This window comes from Gallus gallus, chromosome 2 (assembly GCF_016699485.2).
Source record: "Gallus gallus isolate bGalGal1 chromosome 2, bGalGal1.mat.broiler.GRCg7b, whole genome shotgun sequence".
Classification (NCBI taxonomy): Eukaryota; Metazoa; Chordata; class Aves; order Galliformes; family Phasianidae; genus Gallus; species Gallus gallus.
In genome coordinates this window covers 77,382,585-77,397,266 of record NC_052533.1, presented here as the reverse complement: position 1 = coordinate 77,397,266, position 14,682 = coordinate 77,382,585, and the positions used below count along the sequence as shown (strand labels likewise).

The 14,682-nt window shown below is 38.9% G+C and overlaps 1 protein-coding gene and 1 long non-coding RNA gene across 10 annotated transcripts in view; one reads left to right on the top strand and one right to left on the bottom strand.

Moving 5' to 3' along the window:
- Positions 1-5,524, top strand: part of LOC107052640 — a 39,026-nt gene extending 33,502 nt beyond the window's left edge. The window contains exon 4 of the long non-coding RNA XR_005857385.2: positions 404-5,524. This is a non-coding gene — a long non-coding RNA (uncharacterized LOC107052640). The remainder of the gene's footprint in view (positions 1-403) is intronic.
- CTNND2 (catenin delta 2) overlaps positions 1-14,682 on the bottom strand; it is a 623,362-nt gene that overhangs the window by 304,794 nt on the left and 303,886 nt on the right. The gene's annotated exons all lie outside the window — the stretch shown is intronic.

Sequence of the window (14,682 nt, the reverse complement as noted above, 5' to 3'; positions counted from 1 at the left end):
TCATCTGAAGAATTATGAAATGGGAAGGTCTAAGAAAGGACTACAGCAAATTTTAACTATATTTTGGCTTTTCTAGTTTTAGTCAATCTTCTTTTAAAGACACGGCAATGTTCTTTTAGTATATGCTGTAACTTCCATAGTGAAGAAAACAGACTCACCAACAGACTTTTCATCCTAATGTTAACTTCTGATTCAACATATTATAAGTGTTTAGATTTAGAAACCCCGATACATTTTGATTTGGTTTGTTTTGGTTCCTAGTCTTTTTTAAAAACAACTGTCTCCTGATCTTGGCCTGAAAAAGATTCCTGGCTGAAGCAACCAAGAGTGTCTTGCACAGAGTCATGTCAAATGTCAAATCTGCATCACTGAGTAAAATCCCTCCTCTGTGCTTCTCTTTTAGGTGTTTTCCAGCTTTTAAAGAGATCAGTGCAACTGATGGTATGCTGACATCAAATGCTTAAAAAAAAGCCCAGCAAAATCAATAAAAAAGGTATTTTCACCTTAATTAATTTTCAGCACATTGAGCAAAATAAAGCTTTATGCTTTGTAGTTTTCCTACCGATAATTTCATTATTCCTGTGCCTCATTATAAAAGTTTGCAAACTCTACCAACTTTGACTGAGAAGTCAATAAAATTAAAATATATTTTCGAGAAGTTCTGAACCAATCTTTTCTGAGCTTGAGGGGGGAGATTTAAACCATCATTACATTAATACAGTGTAAGAAAATAGTAACATAAAATACTAATTTAATATTCAGTCAGGGAGATATAATTATTAGCTGCCTTAACCCAAAACCATAAAGCAAATAACAAAGATTTCTTTGCTGTATTCCTCTCATCACTGGTAGTCATTTCATCCTATATATATTGCAAATGCTCCAGTACAACTAAGATGACAGTTCTACTTCATTCTATTAGTGTTATATGAAAAATCCTGTGTCACCATGCAGCTATATAGAATTTTGATATAAATATATTTATATTGTCTTCAGAAATAGAAATTACTGAAGGAAATACCTGGGAAGAAAAATAATGTAAAAATGAGGAGACAATGCCAAACAAACAAACAATGACAACAACAAAAAATTGAGATTTCTTCATGAAAATAAATAGACGTTCTTCATGTTCATCTTGAAACTGCTGGACATATCTTCTCTAAGTATGTGCTACACTATGCTCAAACTTTTTCCCTTAATAGCTACCTATGCAAGGAAATATTCCAGTAAAAGTTCCTTTATCTCCCTAGGTAAGTATGAACAAAGTGAATGTCCACAGAGTTATCTTGACTCCAGGTGAACTCAAACATTCCGGTGAATGTCTTCACTCAAGTTAAGAAGACAAAAGGAAGGTGCACACAGCGTACCTATTTGGGGCCGCATTGCATGAACAGAGCACTCTGGGAACTCCACCTATATCTACAGCGTGGAAAAGCTCAAGATTATACGGAATTGCAACTATGCCAAGTTTCTACAATCACCCAAGGATGTCTCACTATTCCCAAAAGTTTGTTTTTAGGCATGGACAGAAAAAAAGCACTATCTGAGCTACAGTATGCCTAGAAGCACACAGCAAATGGGGCCTTTGGGAGCCTCCATTCGTTTATCATGTATCTCAAGCAAAGATAAAGAGAGTGGTTGTCCTCTTCAAGTGGACTGGCAGAGATCCAAGGAGACTGGCTCTGTAGAGGCCACCAAGCTGCCGCAGAGCAGCTGGCACCAACAGAAGTGTCTAAACAAGGTGAGCAATGCATGGCCATCAAACTCCTCACCCTGCAATTTACAGGAGTCCAAAGCAGTTTTGGTGGCTTACAAGTGAACACTCAAAGTGACACTAAATCTCACTTTTCTGGGCCATGCTCATAAGACATATTTACATAAAAGTAACCCTCACTTGAGGTAACCCAGAGGGGAACACTTTGGGCCACTTTGGCTGAAGAAATTCTGCCCAAGATATCCTTAGACAGTCAGAGGGTCTGAACAAATACCCAAGGATTGTCTTTCAATGTAGGTGCCAGGGGGCAGCAAGGGCAGGCTGCTCCATAGGGATGGAGCAGGGGGCTGGGGTGGTGGCAAGGCAGAGACCTCTGGGAGTTGGGGAAAGGTCTCCATCAGGACTGGGTCCCAAAACAGTGACCATAGGCAGAACGTGAAAATTCACTTTCTTTGACCCCCACATGAATATATTGGTGCAAGTGAACATTAGGGCATGCAGCTATGTTATTCAAGTCACATGCATTGATCTTTAAAACAGCACCGCAGCAAAGACCCTTAACTCTTGGTGAGAAGGAGTACAGGACTTTAAGTCACTCTTTCGATTAATCACAGAGCCTGCATACACACTTTAAGGGCAAACCCACACTGTTGTATTCCTTTGATTACCCAAGAAGCGTTCATGTGCCTCTTTGTGTGGAGAAGTCATTAAGTTTCCAGTTGTCATTCAGTTTTTGAGGAAGTGCTGCAACTATCTGCTACATAAAATGCTTCTTTCTATTGTTTTCTAAAACAATTTGTGAAATTACATCTAACCCTACTATACAACAGCTATAAAAGGACTTTTACGAGGAGCTGTATCAGCTACAATCTTTTCAATTACTTTTGCAATAGAGCCTCACAAACATAGCTGTATATAATTACAGGCAGATACTGTCTCACTGATTTTTAAATTGCTATTCTGGAAGTTCTCATTTGTGGAAGGTGGAACAAAAAAGATTCAGAGACATTTCACAAAAAGCATGGAGGTTGAGAAGCACTAACATTTTGGTTCAAGCAAAGGAGCAACAGGTCTTAAATAATCAGTGTATTTTCTTTCATATTTTGTAAATAAACTAACCTTTGCTACCAACTGTCTGAGAAAAAAAAAGAAGAGCTAAGAATAAATCTGATATAATTCCTATCATCAATTACTACAGGAAAAGGTCCTGATCGCCACCCAGTTCCATACTATTTCGTGGTTGCCCAATTTAAAATTGTCACAATTTCTGACTGTAATAATGACCTCTACAGACGTGACACAGTAAATCACACTCTATTAGTCAGCTGTGGTATCAACTCAGCTATCAGATCAACAACTCCTTTTTTGGTCCAACAAATCTAATTGAATATTTAACAACAATCCTCAAAACTGTAAACAGAAACAGAACAAAACAAAAAAGTAATAAAGAAAAACCTCCGCTCCTCAAATCCCCCAATACTTTACTGACCTTTCGTACCCTCTGAATTTCAAAGAAACTTGTAAAACTGTTACAGAGTTCCTCACAGATTACAGTGCCAGAAAACTGGCATAGTCTCCTGTTTTCAGGACCTGTCTGGACGCCTACCTGTGCAACCTACTGTAGGGAACCTGCTTTAGTAGGGGGTTGGACTTAAGGATCTTTTGAGGTTCCTTCTAAGCCCTCCAGTTCTGTGATTCTATGAAAACTATTGGTTAATTTCCACCTGTATCAGAAAGTCTTTGCTACAAATTCCTGCAAGGAAAGGGAATCGTCTATTTATTTTTCCAGACAAATTTTTATAATTCCCCAGGTTTTAGAAAATAAATAGCAGAAATCTGAGGCTCTACGATGAATGTTTAGTATCTGTTTTCAAAGATACAGGGAATTATGCACAAAATTTCCTTAAGATCTCAAAACTGATGCAGCAGTGTGCAGACATGCTTTCCTTTAAAAGTGACTTCTTTTAAATGTTCCAGCCTGTTTATATCCACTTTTCATGCACTGATTATGTTCAGTAATAGACGTTCTATTTCTTCTTACTTAAGTGAGATTTAATGTTCAACGTGCTGCAGTAGTATGAGCGCAGTGTAACTGCAGAGCATGCACCTGCAGCAGTTTTGTCCAGAGTGCTGCTGATGTATTCACAAAGCAGGCAGCAAGGCTGCTATTTAATACAGAGAGCATAATATAGTCCATTTCCCGATGGTTTTTATCCTCACTCCTGAAGTAGTCAACAAGAGGATGAATTCTAACTGGTCTAGTATTAGACATGGAGGTTGGTGGCCCTGCATTCAGTAGGGGGGTTGGAGCTTGATGACCCCTGAGGTCCCTTCCAACCCAAGCCATTTTATGATTCTATGAAAAACATTTACTGAAGATTTGATTGAACTTAGCCACCTGGAAACAAAACACTTGCTACTTAGCTTGCCAGAAGCATCCAGTTTTCTTTAGTTTTGGTTTTGCCATTAGTTTCCTGTGTGATAAAGCAGAGAGAGACTCACAGAAAGCTTTCTGAAATATGCTGTGGAGAAGAATTTGAAGGACGATACATTTGAATCCTTGTGCTTCATTTTAAACTTGGAAACAATAATAATATTAGAGAATCTAGAATTACATAACTCCTATTTTTGTTCTTCCACAGATGCCCATTTTTATCTCCTGGGGCATATAGGGTACAGACTTAGGTAGACCCTAATTCTGAATCAATAAAACCATTCTCTTGTTCTTATTTAGAAAAGCTAAAATCAAATTAATCTATTGTGCAATTTCCCTTAATTCATTAAATAATTAAGAAAAAAGATGATGGTTCACAGATAGGAGGATTTCTGATAAGATAATAATGTAGTTTTTCCTGTTTGCTTCATTAGCTACTTTTATTTAGGTAAGGAGTTCATTTTCAAACTGCACTACCTGAACAGGAGCACAGTGAAAATTTTACTATGCTTTCAGAGAGTATCAGTTTGGATAGCATTGTACTATTGTATTTGTTCAGCCACAATGATGGATCTCATCAAATCAAGCATCTAAATGATAGATTCATACAATCACACAGGAGCTTCCCTGAAAATAACACCTTCTATTTTATGATGTTGGCCCATGACATCATAGGCAGATGGTGGTGGTATGGTGGTAGATGTGAAGCTTTCCGCCAATATTCCATTCCATTTTGTTCCCATATGACAGATGGCAGCAGAGGGGCAGTCTGACAGAATGGCATCTGACATAGAAGTGAGGATAAAGCAAAGGTGCGTCACTGAATTCCTCCAAGCAGAAAAAATTGCAACTATTGATATTATTCATTGATGCCTGGTGAGGATTTTTGGACACCAAACAGTTAATGTTAGCACAGTGAGGCAGTGGGTGGTGCATTCCAGCAGTGGTGATAATGATGTGAAAGACAAGCCATGTTCCAGAGGGCCACACACACACACCACAAAATGACGAGTGTCTCAATCAGCTCATAAGCACAAATCGGCAGACTATAGCCAGGAAACTCTGTACAGAACTGAATATGAGCTTCAATACTTTGGAAATGATGGTGGCAATGTTGTATCATAAAATTTGTGTCAGATAGGCCCCACTAATAATCACACAGGAACAGAAAGAACACTGTTGACTGTTTCCTGGATTGCTTCATTATTGGTGATGAGACATAGTGTCACCACTATGAGCCAAAATCAAAATGGCAGTGCATGGAGTGATGACGTGAATTCACCATCAAAGAAAAAGTTCAAGACGCAGCCCTCAACAGGTAAAGTGATGTGCACTGTCTTGAAAGGGGAAGGGGAAAGGGAAGGGAAAAGGGAAAAGGGAAAAGGGAAAAGGGAAAAGGGAAAAGGGAAAAGGGAAAAGGGAAAAGGGAAAGGAAAGAAGAAAGGGAAGAAGATAAGGAAAAAGGAAAAGGGAAAGGAAAAGGCAAGGGAAAAGGGAAAGGGGAAGGGGAAAGGAAAGGGAAGGGAAGGGAAGGGAAGGGAAGGGAAGGGAAGGGAAGGGAAGGGAAGGGAAGGGAAGGGAAGGGAAGGGAAGGGAAGGGAAGGGAAGGGAAGGGAAGGGAAGGGAAGGGAAGGGAAGGGAAGGGAAGGGAAGGGAAGGGAAGGGAAGGGAAGGGAAGGGAAGGGAAGGGAAGGGAAGGGAAGGGAAGGGAAGGGAAGGGAAGGGAAGGGAAGGGAAGGGAAGGGAAGGGAAGGGAAGGGAAGGGAAGGGAAGGGAAGGGAAGGGAAGGGAAGGGAAGGGAAGGGAAGGGAAGGGAAGGGGTGATCCTCCTGGATCCAGATTTGGTGCCTTCTGACTTCCATCTGTTCGGGCTGATGAAAGATGGACTGTGCGGGCAACATTTTTCTAGCAATGACACTATTGTTGTAGCTGTGAAATAGTGGTTCACCTCCTTTTGTGCACATTTTTATGAGCATGGCATGCAGGCTCTTGCTCGTGTTTGATGAAAATGCATAGCTAATGGTGGTGATAATGTTGAGAAATAGTGTTTTGTAACTGAGAATTTGCACTATCAAGTAGAGTTATTGTGCTCTTTGCATCTATTGTAGCTTCCATGGAAATAAATAGGAAGCAGTATTTTCGGAGTGGCCTGTGTTGTAAGAGAATCATAAGGATCATCAAGTCCAACTCCTTGCTCCACAATGGACCACTCAAAAATCAGCCCATATGTCTGAGAGCATTGTTCAACTGCTCCTTGAACTCCTTGAACCTGGGGCTGTGCCCACTGCCCTGGGGAGTCTGTCTGAGTGCATGACCACTCTCTGGTGCAGACCCTTCCCTGACCCCCAGCTGCCCCTCCCAACACAGCTCCATGCCATTCCCTCGGGCCCTGTCACTGTCAAAGAGAGCAAAGCTCAGCACTGCGCCTCTGCTCCCTGTGAGGAGCTGCAGCCACCATGAGGCCTCCCCTCAGCTCCTCTGCTCTGGGCTGAGCAAACCCAGGGGCCTCAGCCACTCCTCATACATCTTGCCATCTATGCCCCTCACCATCTTCATAGCCTTCCTTCAGACAATCTCTAATAGTTCCTTGTTAGTTAAAAAATAATCAACACAACACAATTTTTCTGGAACTCTATGGATTTGGACTTTGGTAGCAGGAAATTAACTTAGGAAACAGAGTGCAATGCAAATAAAATTCCTTTGAGGAAATCCACTTCTGTGCATTAGAATATTGCAATATTTCTTCCTGGAATAGCTAAGCACTACAGCACGTAACAAACATGCATCAGCAACATGAAGCTCTTTATCTCGCCATAGACAAACAGAGATACCCCTTCTGCTCAAGGATTAAAACTTAAAATACAGATTCAACCAAGAGACTCAGGCTGACCACTGCTTTAAGTAAATCATTTTAAGTGTGACTTCATTTTGTTAGGACTATTTCAACCACTTGTTCTGTGTTGTCCTCAGTAGCTAGTAAGAAAGTGGTTTTCTCTGTTTTTTGTTTTTTTTTTTTTTTTAGGAATGACTCATTTCGAGTTCAGCATTTCCTCAGGGAAATAATGCAGACAGAAGCCAGACAGGCTGTACCTTGAAGAAAGCACGTTCCATGCAGAAACCTCCCAACACACAAATGGTCTGACACTGCATGAAATCACACATCACACCACTCCAAAATTCCCTTCCCTTACATCTTCTTCACATTAGCTTCACTCAGCTCCTTCCAAGAAACTGACCCCTCTTGGGCTCTTTACCTTCTCCTCTTACTACTGAAACAACTCTCTCCTTTCCTTTTCCTTTTCCTTTTCCTTTTCCTTTTCCTTTTCCTTTTCCTTTTCCTTTTCCTTTTCCTTTTCCTTTTCCTTTCCCTTTTCCTTTTCCTTTCCCTTTCCCTTTCCCTTTCCCTTCTCCCTCTCCTTCGCTTTTCCTCTCCTCTCCTCTCCTCTCCTCTCCTCTCCTCTCCTCTCCTCTCCTCTCCTCTCCTCTCCTCTCCTCTCCTCTCCTCTCCTCTCCTCTCCTCTCCTCTCCTCTCCTCTCCTCTCCTCTCCTCTCCTCTCCTCTCCTCTCCTCTCCTCTCCTCTCCTCTCCTCTCCTTTCTCTCTCCTTTCCTACTGAAGAAAATACAGAACTTTTTGCTTAGCTGAATATTTTACTGTTCCCCTTCCCACAGCTTAGGCCTGCTATTGGCAGCTTGGCCCAGCATCAAACAGCCTTTGTGATGAAATATAGGGTGGATGTCCCTCATAACTAACAAAAAATATTCTTTATGTTAGCATATTCCTGCATTTTGAGATTGAATAAGTTGCCATCTCCACCTTATATATAGTTTTATATTTCTGTATTCCTCACCAGATGTGTGGACTTGAGACATTACCATGGAACATGAAAAGGTTCTGTGGGGAGCAGGATTTTTTTTTTTTAATCTTTTTTAAGGGAAGATTAAGAAAACTGTTTAATATATGCCTTAAAAAGACAAGTTAAATGGTGTGTTAAACAAATTATTTTCTGTGGAGCCAAAGGAGAGATAATCATGTAGAAATTTAGGTTGGTATAACTTATGGACATCACTTGTCCAGCCTGAACTTAATGCTGGGCTCACTTCAAAGTTAGTTGCTAATGGTTGTGGGCTTGATGAAATGTTTTAACAAGGCACTGGAGAGACTGGTGAGTATTCTGCTGTTCAGGGTGTTATTAGTGAATTCTCTCTCTCTTTTTTTTTTTTTTTTTAAGAGAAAAACAAAGCTGGTAAAAGGTCAACTCAGAAGAGTTTGGTCAGCTTAGAGGGGAGTCAACTCTTTGAAAGGGTAGATAACAGCAGGACAAGGGGAAATGGTTTTAAGTTGAAGGAGGGAAGATTTAGCTTGGATGTCAGGGGAAAGTTCTTTACTATGAGAGTGGTGAGGTGCTGGAACAGGCTGCCCAGAGCAGTTGTGGATGCCCCGTCCCTGGAGGTGTTCAAAGCCAGGTTGGATGGAGCCCTGGGCAGCCTTGTCTAGTATTAAATGCGGAGGTTGGTGGCCCTGCCTGTGGCAGGGGAGTTGGAAATTCATGATCCTAGAGGTCCCTTCCAACCCAGGCCATTCTGTGCTTCTGTGTGATTCTGTGTGATACAAGAACAAAGAGCTTCATGGAAATTTTAGCTGGAAATTTAGAAAATGTACTAAAATATCATGGAAGTAACCATTTCATTTGTGATGAGGGGGCTAAATCTCGCCCGTTCTTATAATGTTCTCTGATATATCTGTTAGAAAGAGCTGATGCTAGTTTAAACTTTGGGGAGTTGAACTAGATCCCAAGATGGTTCCTCCAGTTCAGCGTTTTAATTACTCTCAGCCTATGATCCTGAGGCCTGATGAGGCTTGATGATTGTTACATGTTGTAGCACACACACACAACTGCCTATTTTAGTTTCTCAGACTATTAGAAACACAAAGAAATTGAGAAACTCACTCAAGAAGCAGGCAGCACTGAGTATCACATATGCAAGAAATGATGACCCTTAAATTTACTTTTCAGTGGATGAATGTAAAAGCAGAAGAGAACTACTTTCCAAACTAAGTTGTTGGATGGATGTAAAAGTAATTTGACCGATTAGATGGGTGTTAAGCAGCTGAATCAAGCCTTGAACAATTGATATTGATTTATTATTTCAACTATGGGAGTGAAAATTCTTATTTCTAAACTGTCTGTTGGTATACAGAGCTGACAAATTATCCAAGTAACCAAAATGGCACATGGTAATAACGGCTATTCATCTACATGGATAACCTTTAATCACACATTCATTGCTGAAAATGACTAAAATTACATTAATGCAAGCTGACAAAAAATAAATGTAACCTCCAGACAGATCTGGAGTTTTGCCCTATAAAGATACAGCCTTTTATTTGAGATTTTTTTCCCCACTAATGCTCAGAGGGGAAAAAATAATCAGTTCCCCAAGACAGTAATACTCATTAATTCATTGCCGACAAATGACCAAAGAAATACATAATATATTTTTAAGAGTATGTATGCATTAAAAAGAATAATCTTAAACAGTAAAAGGATGTCCTTATAGCAACTTGCAAAAAATAAATTTTCAGACAACATGCTAATGATATGGAGAACAAAAACATTTTGCATTGTCTTTATTCCTAGCAGAATATTACAATATAAAATGTTGTTAAATACTTATTTGGCAACAAGAGCAATCCTTTGCAATTGTTTTGTTAACAAAAGGATGAAACCACCTTTCTACTTGAAAATATTATACATCTGGAACATGAAGTTTCACTGTGTGGCTCAGTATTCAATCTTTTCACGCTGGTATATGTACATAATCTACACATTTCAAAACTGAGTTAAAGTTGCAAGAGAATTTTGGATATGTGATTTCCTGCTATATTTTGTGCCAGTTTAAGATCTGCCAGATAGGTACACCATGAAGAGCTACAGTAGTAACAACAGTGAGACTGAAAATCAGATCAAATCAAAGAGACAAATGCCCAGTTGATCTCAGAAATTCTGCTAATCGCTTCTGGCTTTCATCTGGCTTCTCTATAATCTAATACCAAAATTCTTGTTTGCATCTGTAACCATGTAGCTGATTGTGTTCTTAAACCTTGTTCTCCAGCTCTCTTGCTTCTTCTGCTTTGGGCAGTTTTTCATGGAAAACAAAAACCTATCACTGTATTTCCATATTATTGTTCCTTTAAACTGCCAAAAAGACCATCTTTCTCTGCACAAAAATCTGGAAGTGTGAAAATCACAGTGCCCTAGAGTTTACTCCTTTTTTTTTTTTTCTTTCCTTTTTTTAATTCAATTTGTGCAAATTGGAACAGTGAAAGGTGTTTGTTTTCTAATTGCCACGAAGTTTCCTGATGCAAATCCAGCCCAAGTGCACCAGACAGGTGACTTAACAAATATTACAGGTTCTCACATTGAGTTCCAAAAAAATCCAAGAGAGTTAGCTATATACTTTAATCACCTGTAAAAATTTAAGACATTGGTGATTCTATCATCTCTGATAGTACTGTGGTCATAACTCAGTACCTCTCCATAGCAGAATTTAACTGCTGTGAAGTCTTGTTTGATAAAAATCTAATTATATCTATTGGCATCCTCAAAGCATCTGAAATTAAATAGTGGTAGCACTTAAGATAGGGCACTGATCTTCATTCTGCTCAAGGGGCCACGTAGTATTTTCTGGAGAAAGTGTATAATTATGCAGCAAAATGTTAAACTGTAGTAGATTAAATGAAAGCACTAATTTTCTTACTGCTGAATAATCAGACAAGAGAAATGAAACAGATCCCAAGTAACTAACTGAGCTTCACAATGGGAGATACAGAACCATGCTCAATTTTTAAAAGCCTTTTGTTTTGGTGAAGGGATTCCTAAATTTTAGGAAAACGAATTTGTTAGCCACCTATGCAGATCCCTCTTTAGGATTCCTTAACATCACTTTTTTGAAAATAATTAATCAAAATTCTTTCCTCTCCAGAGCTGGCAGATGCGGAGTCCAGTTCAGTTTCATACAGTGCATATCACTAAGTGAAAGCTACGCCGATCCATGTGTTCCACCATCCAAAGCACACACACATAAAACAAATGTTTCTACCGTTGCTTTTATTTTTCTTTTCTCTAATTACTGTAAATGAAACTTAAGGAGTTTGTCTACTGAGTTATCTCATCATTTTACTGTTCCTTCCTTTTAAATATCTCAATATAGGCTTAAAAGTTACTTGTAAAATCAATTAGTTTGTATTTTTCTACTTGTCCACCCAGTGCATCTAGAAAACAGTCCAATCAAAAAACGAAATCTGCTTCTATGGGCAAAATAAAGCTGAGAGAGAGAAAGAAAGATGATTTCCCCCAAATACGAATCAAAGCAAATCTTCTCTGGACTTGACAAAATTCATTTCTCTGAGTATAGAAATGCTATCGCTAATACGTGGAAACAATTAAGAAAACAAACCACCATGTGTTGTAGCCCTTTTGAGATAGAATCATAGAATCGCTAAGGTTGGAAAAGACCCACAGGATCATCCAGTCCAACCATCCGCCCTTCATCAATGGTTCTCGCTAAACCATGTCCCTTAACACAACATCCAAATGCTCTCTGAACACCACCAGGCCCGAGAGGTGACTCCACCACCTCTCTGGGCAGCCCATTCCAGTGATATAACAGTCTTAGAATGGTACTGTAAAGACAGTCATTGCAGAGCTGGACTTCTACTCCCAGCCACCTCTCTCAACACCCTGCTCACAGCAGGGTCATCTGGCACTGGTTAGGAGGCATGCCATTCTTCAAGTACTAATAATTGTGTCCATAATTAGAATTCTAATGGCTCTTAGAAAATGAAATATATGCCCGGAATTTTATTAAGGCTTCAAACTGCACACAAAACAGTAGATTTCTCCAAGAGAGTAAAAAAAAGGAAATATAGATCTAATATCTGGAATTTCATCAGGCATTTAATCCATTATCTGATGACACTGCTTAATTCATAGGTTAAAAATAAAGCGCGGATCATTAAAAGGTTTTTTAACAGAAGGTATAAAAATGGACAGACAAGACAACCAGTATGCTGAAGTCAGGTTGAGGAGGAGGGAAATGACACAGAGTTTCTCAAAAATCAGTGTTGGGATTGAACTTGGACTTTTCTCCAGGTTTAAGACAAACTTGTCCAGTTTGAAAATGATGCAAGATCAGTACCTGAAATGTATTAAACCAGTCTTCTGATACCACAGTAAGACTGGACTTATTGATTCTCAAGTTAATTTCTGATGAGATTAAATCTTATCTTACTGTTATTTGGATCTAATGTCAACAGCAAACTAAGTCTGAAAATTCATTTCCTTCTCCTTGGATGAATACTCTATTTTTCATAATGATAATAATGATAATAATGTTAATAATGATAATAATAATGAAAGAGTAAATGGATTTTGAAGAGGTTGTTGAAAAAAATTAAAGGAATTCTGAAAATACTTTATGTTCCTCTATAAAATATAACTAATCATAACAACACAATTTCTATTACTCATGAATTCAGCAAACTACTCCAAAACATTCACTCAGTAATACAGATAGACAAATCGAGGGACAAAGAGAAAATCAAGGTTTACTATAATGACTACTACGTGCATTAAACGGTAAGTTAAAATGTTGTTTTGTCCAGTACATTCACTAACTTTTTAATTCAGTATGGGAGCACTGTCCGTAATTGAAAGAGAAAAAAATAAATATAGAACAGCAGAGAAAGAATAGCCACAAACTTATATTAGAAGTATAGCTATTTGTTTCCATAGGTGTTATAATATATTCACATGTTCCAACTGCATATTATAACATACTTTCATCTTCCAAGATGACAAATACTAGTTAGGTGTAATTTTACATTCCAGATTTCAAGGAAAATAAATGCCTCTGATCTCTATCGGAAATATGTAGCTCCTCACCTGACACCTATATGTGTTTATACATACATATATATGTTTGTATACATATATTTATGTACATAGAAATAGCATTGACTCATTTGAGTACTTCAGAATCATTCAACTGTTTATATTAAACGGAGTATGATATATACAATGCAAAAGTCAGAAAGAAAATTTGGCCATTAAAAAATATTGGAATGGTTCCATAACACTTTTATTTAGCAAAGATACCATCATGATGTTAATAACTTGTAGGTCTTTAGAAATACTGTATCTAAAACATTGCTGGCAGGCAGATCATGTGAAGTTTCGATGATGCACGCTAATAGAGAATGAAAGTTTTCTGTCCTATTTTCACCTTAAGAAATAAAGAGATTAATTTCAAACACTTGCTCTTCTGCAGCATTTTGAGCCCAAAATACCCTTAATTTTTATGTATTACAAGGACAAAAAATGTCTCATTAAGTCCTATGTGCGCTACAAAATCTGCTTCTCAGCAGCAGAAAAGCTTTGAAGAATTAATTTATAATTAAAAACACGTAACCTGCACAGATGCTGCTCCATCACAGGCTGACCGCACGGCAGCAAAGTACAGAGCTGGGAATGTGAGGCAACCACTACCTGTTGGACTGCCAGCACCCTCACCTGTCTTGTAAAAGGCTGAATTCACTCCAGCACTGGGGAGGTCCAGAAACTGCCAAGCACATGAGTGAGGACACTGTCAGAACTGGGGGAGAAGGATTAAACTTGCTCTTCTTATTTTCTCACTGAATCTATATGAGTGTGGCAGCGTGATTGCTTAGTTTATCCCTGTCTATTTCTCAACAAAAAATAAAATCTTCTGACCAAACTGCAATTTTGCTGGTTTGGAAACCTTCAGCACATTTTTCTTTTCCCCATTTTCTAACTGTTCTAACCTCTTCCCATCTTCTGACTTTTCCTCTGTCTTTGAAAAAGCCTTAACAGAACTTGCAGGAAAACTGAGCTTGCTGGAATCCCAAGGAATATTTATCCAGTGAATAAATATGCTTATCATAAATTATTCATGGATTCTTTAATTCTCCCTATGCAGTTCAGATTTTACCCAAATCTGTAGGAGCTGAGAAAGGACAAGAGTCACTGAGTCAAAGTGAAATACAAGCAGTTCTGCCTGAACTCCAGGAAGCAATTCTGCCCTGTGTGGGTGACAGAACCCTGGCAGAAGTTGCCCAGAGAGGCTGTGAATTCTGCTCCTTGGAGATCTCCAAAAGCTGCCTGCACATGGGCTTCTGTTCCCTGCTCTAAGCGTCCAGGCTGGAGGACGGGTTGGAATATATGGACCCAGTGGGCTATTTATATGGAGTAGATATGTTTTGAGTATGTCACTGAGTATGTCATTACTTACATTCATTACATAAATTTCAATTCTGTAGACTCTCACCCAATGCAGTGCAATCTGAAAAAAACAGTTGTCCTGTGCTGTGCCTTGTACAGTGTTTTTAGAGTCATTGCCACTTCTAACCTGCTAACTAGGACCATTATGTGTGAGCCACCTGGCTGCATTTATTATTGTTTAGCCTGCATTTAAGCTGTGGCATTTCAAATGGGAAAAAGGGAAACTCAACCT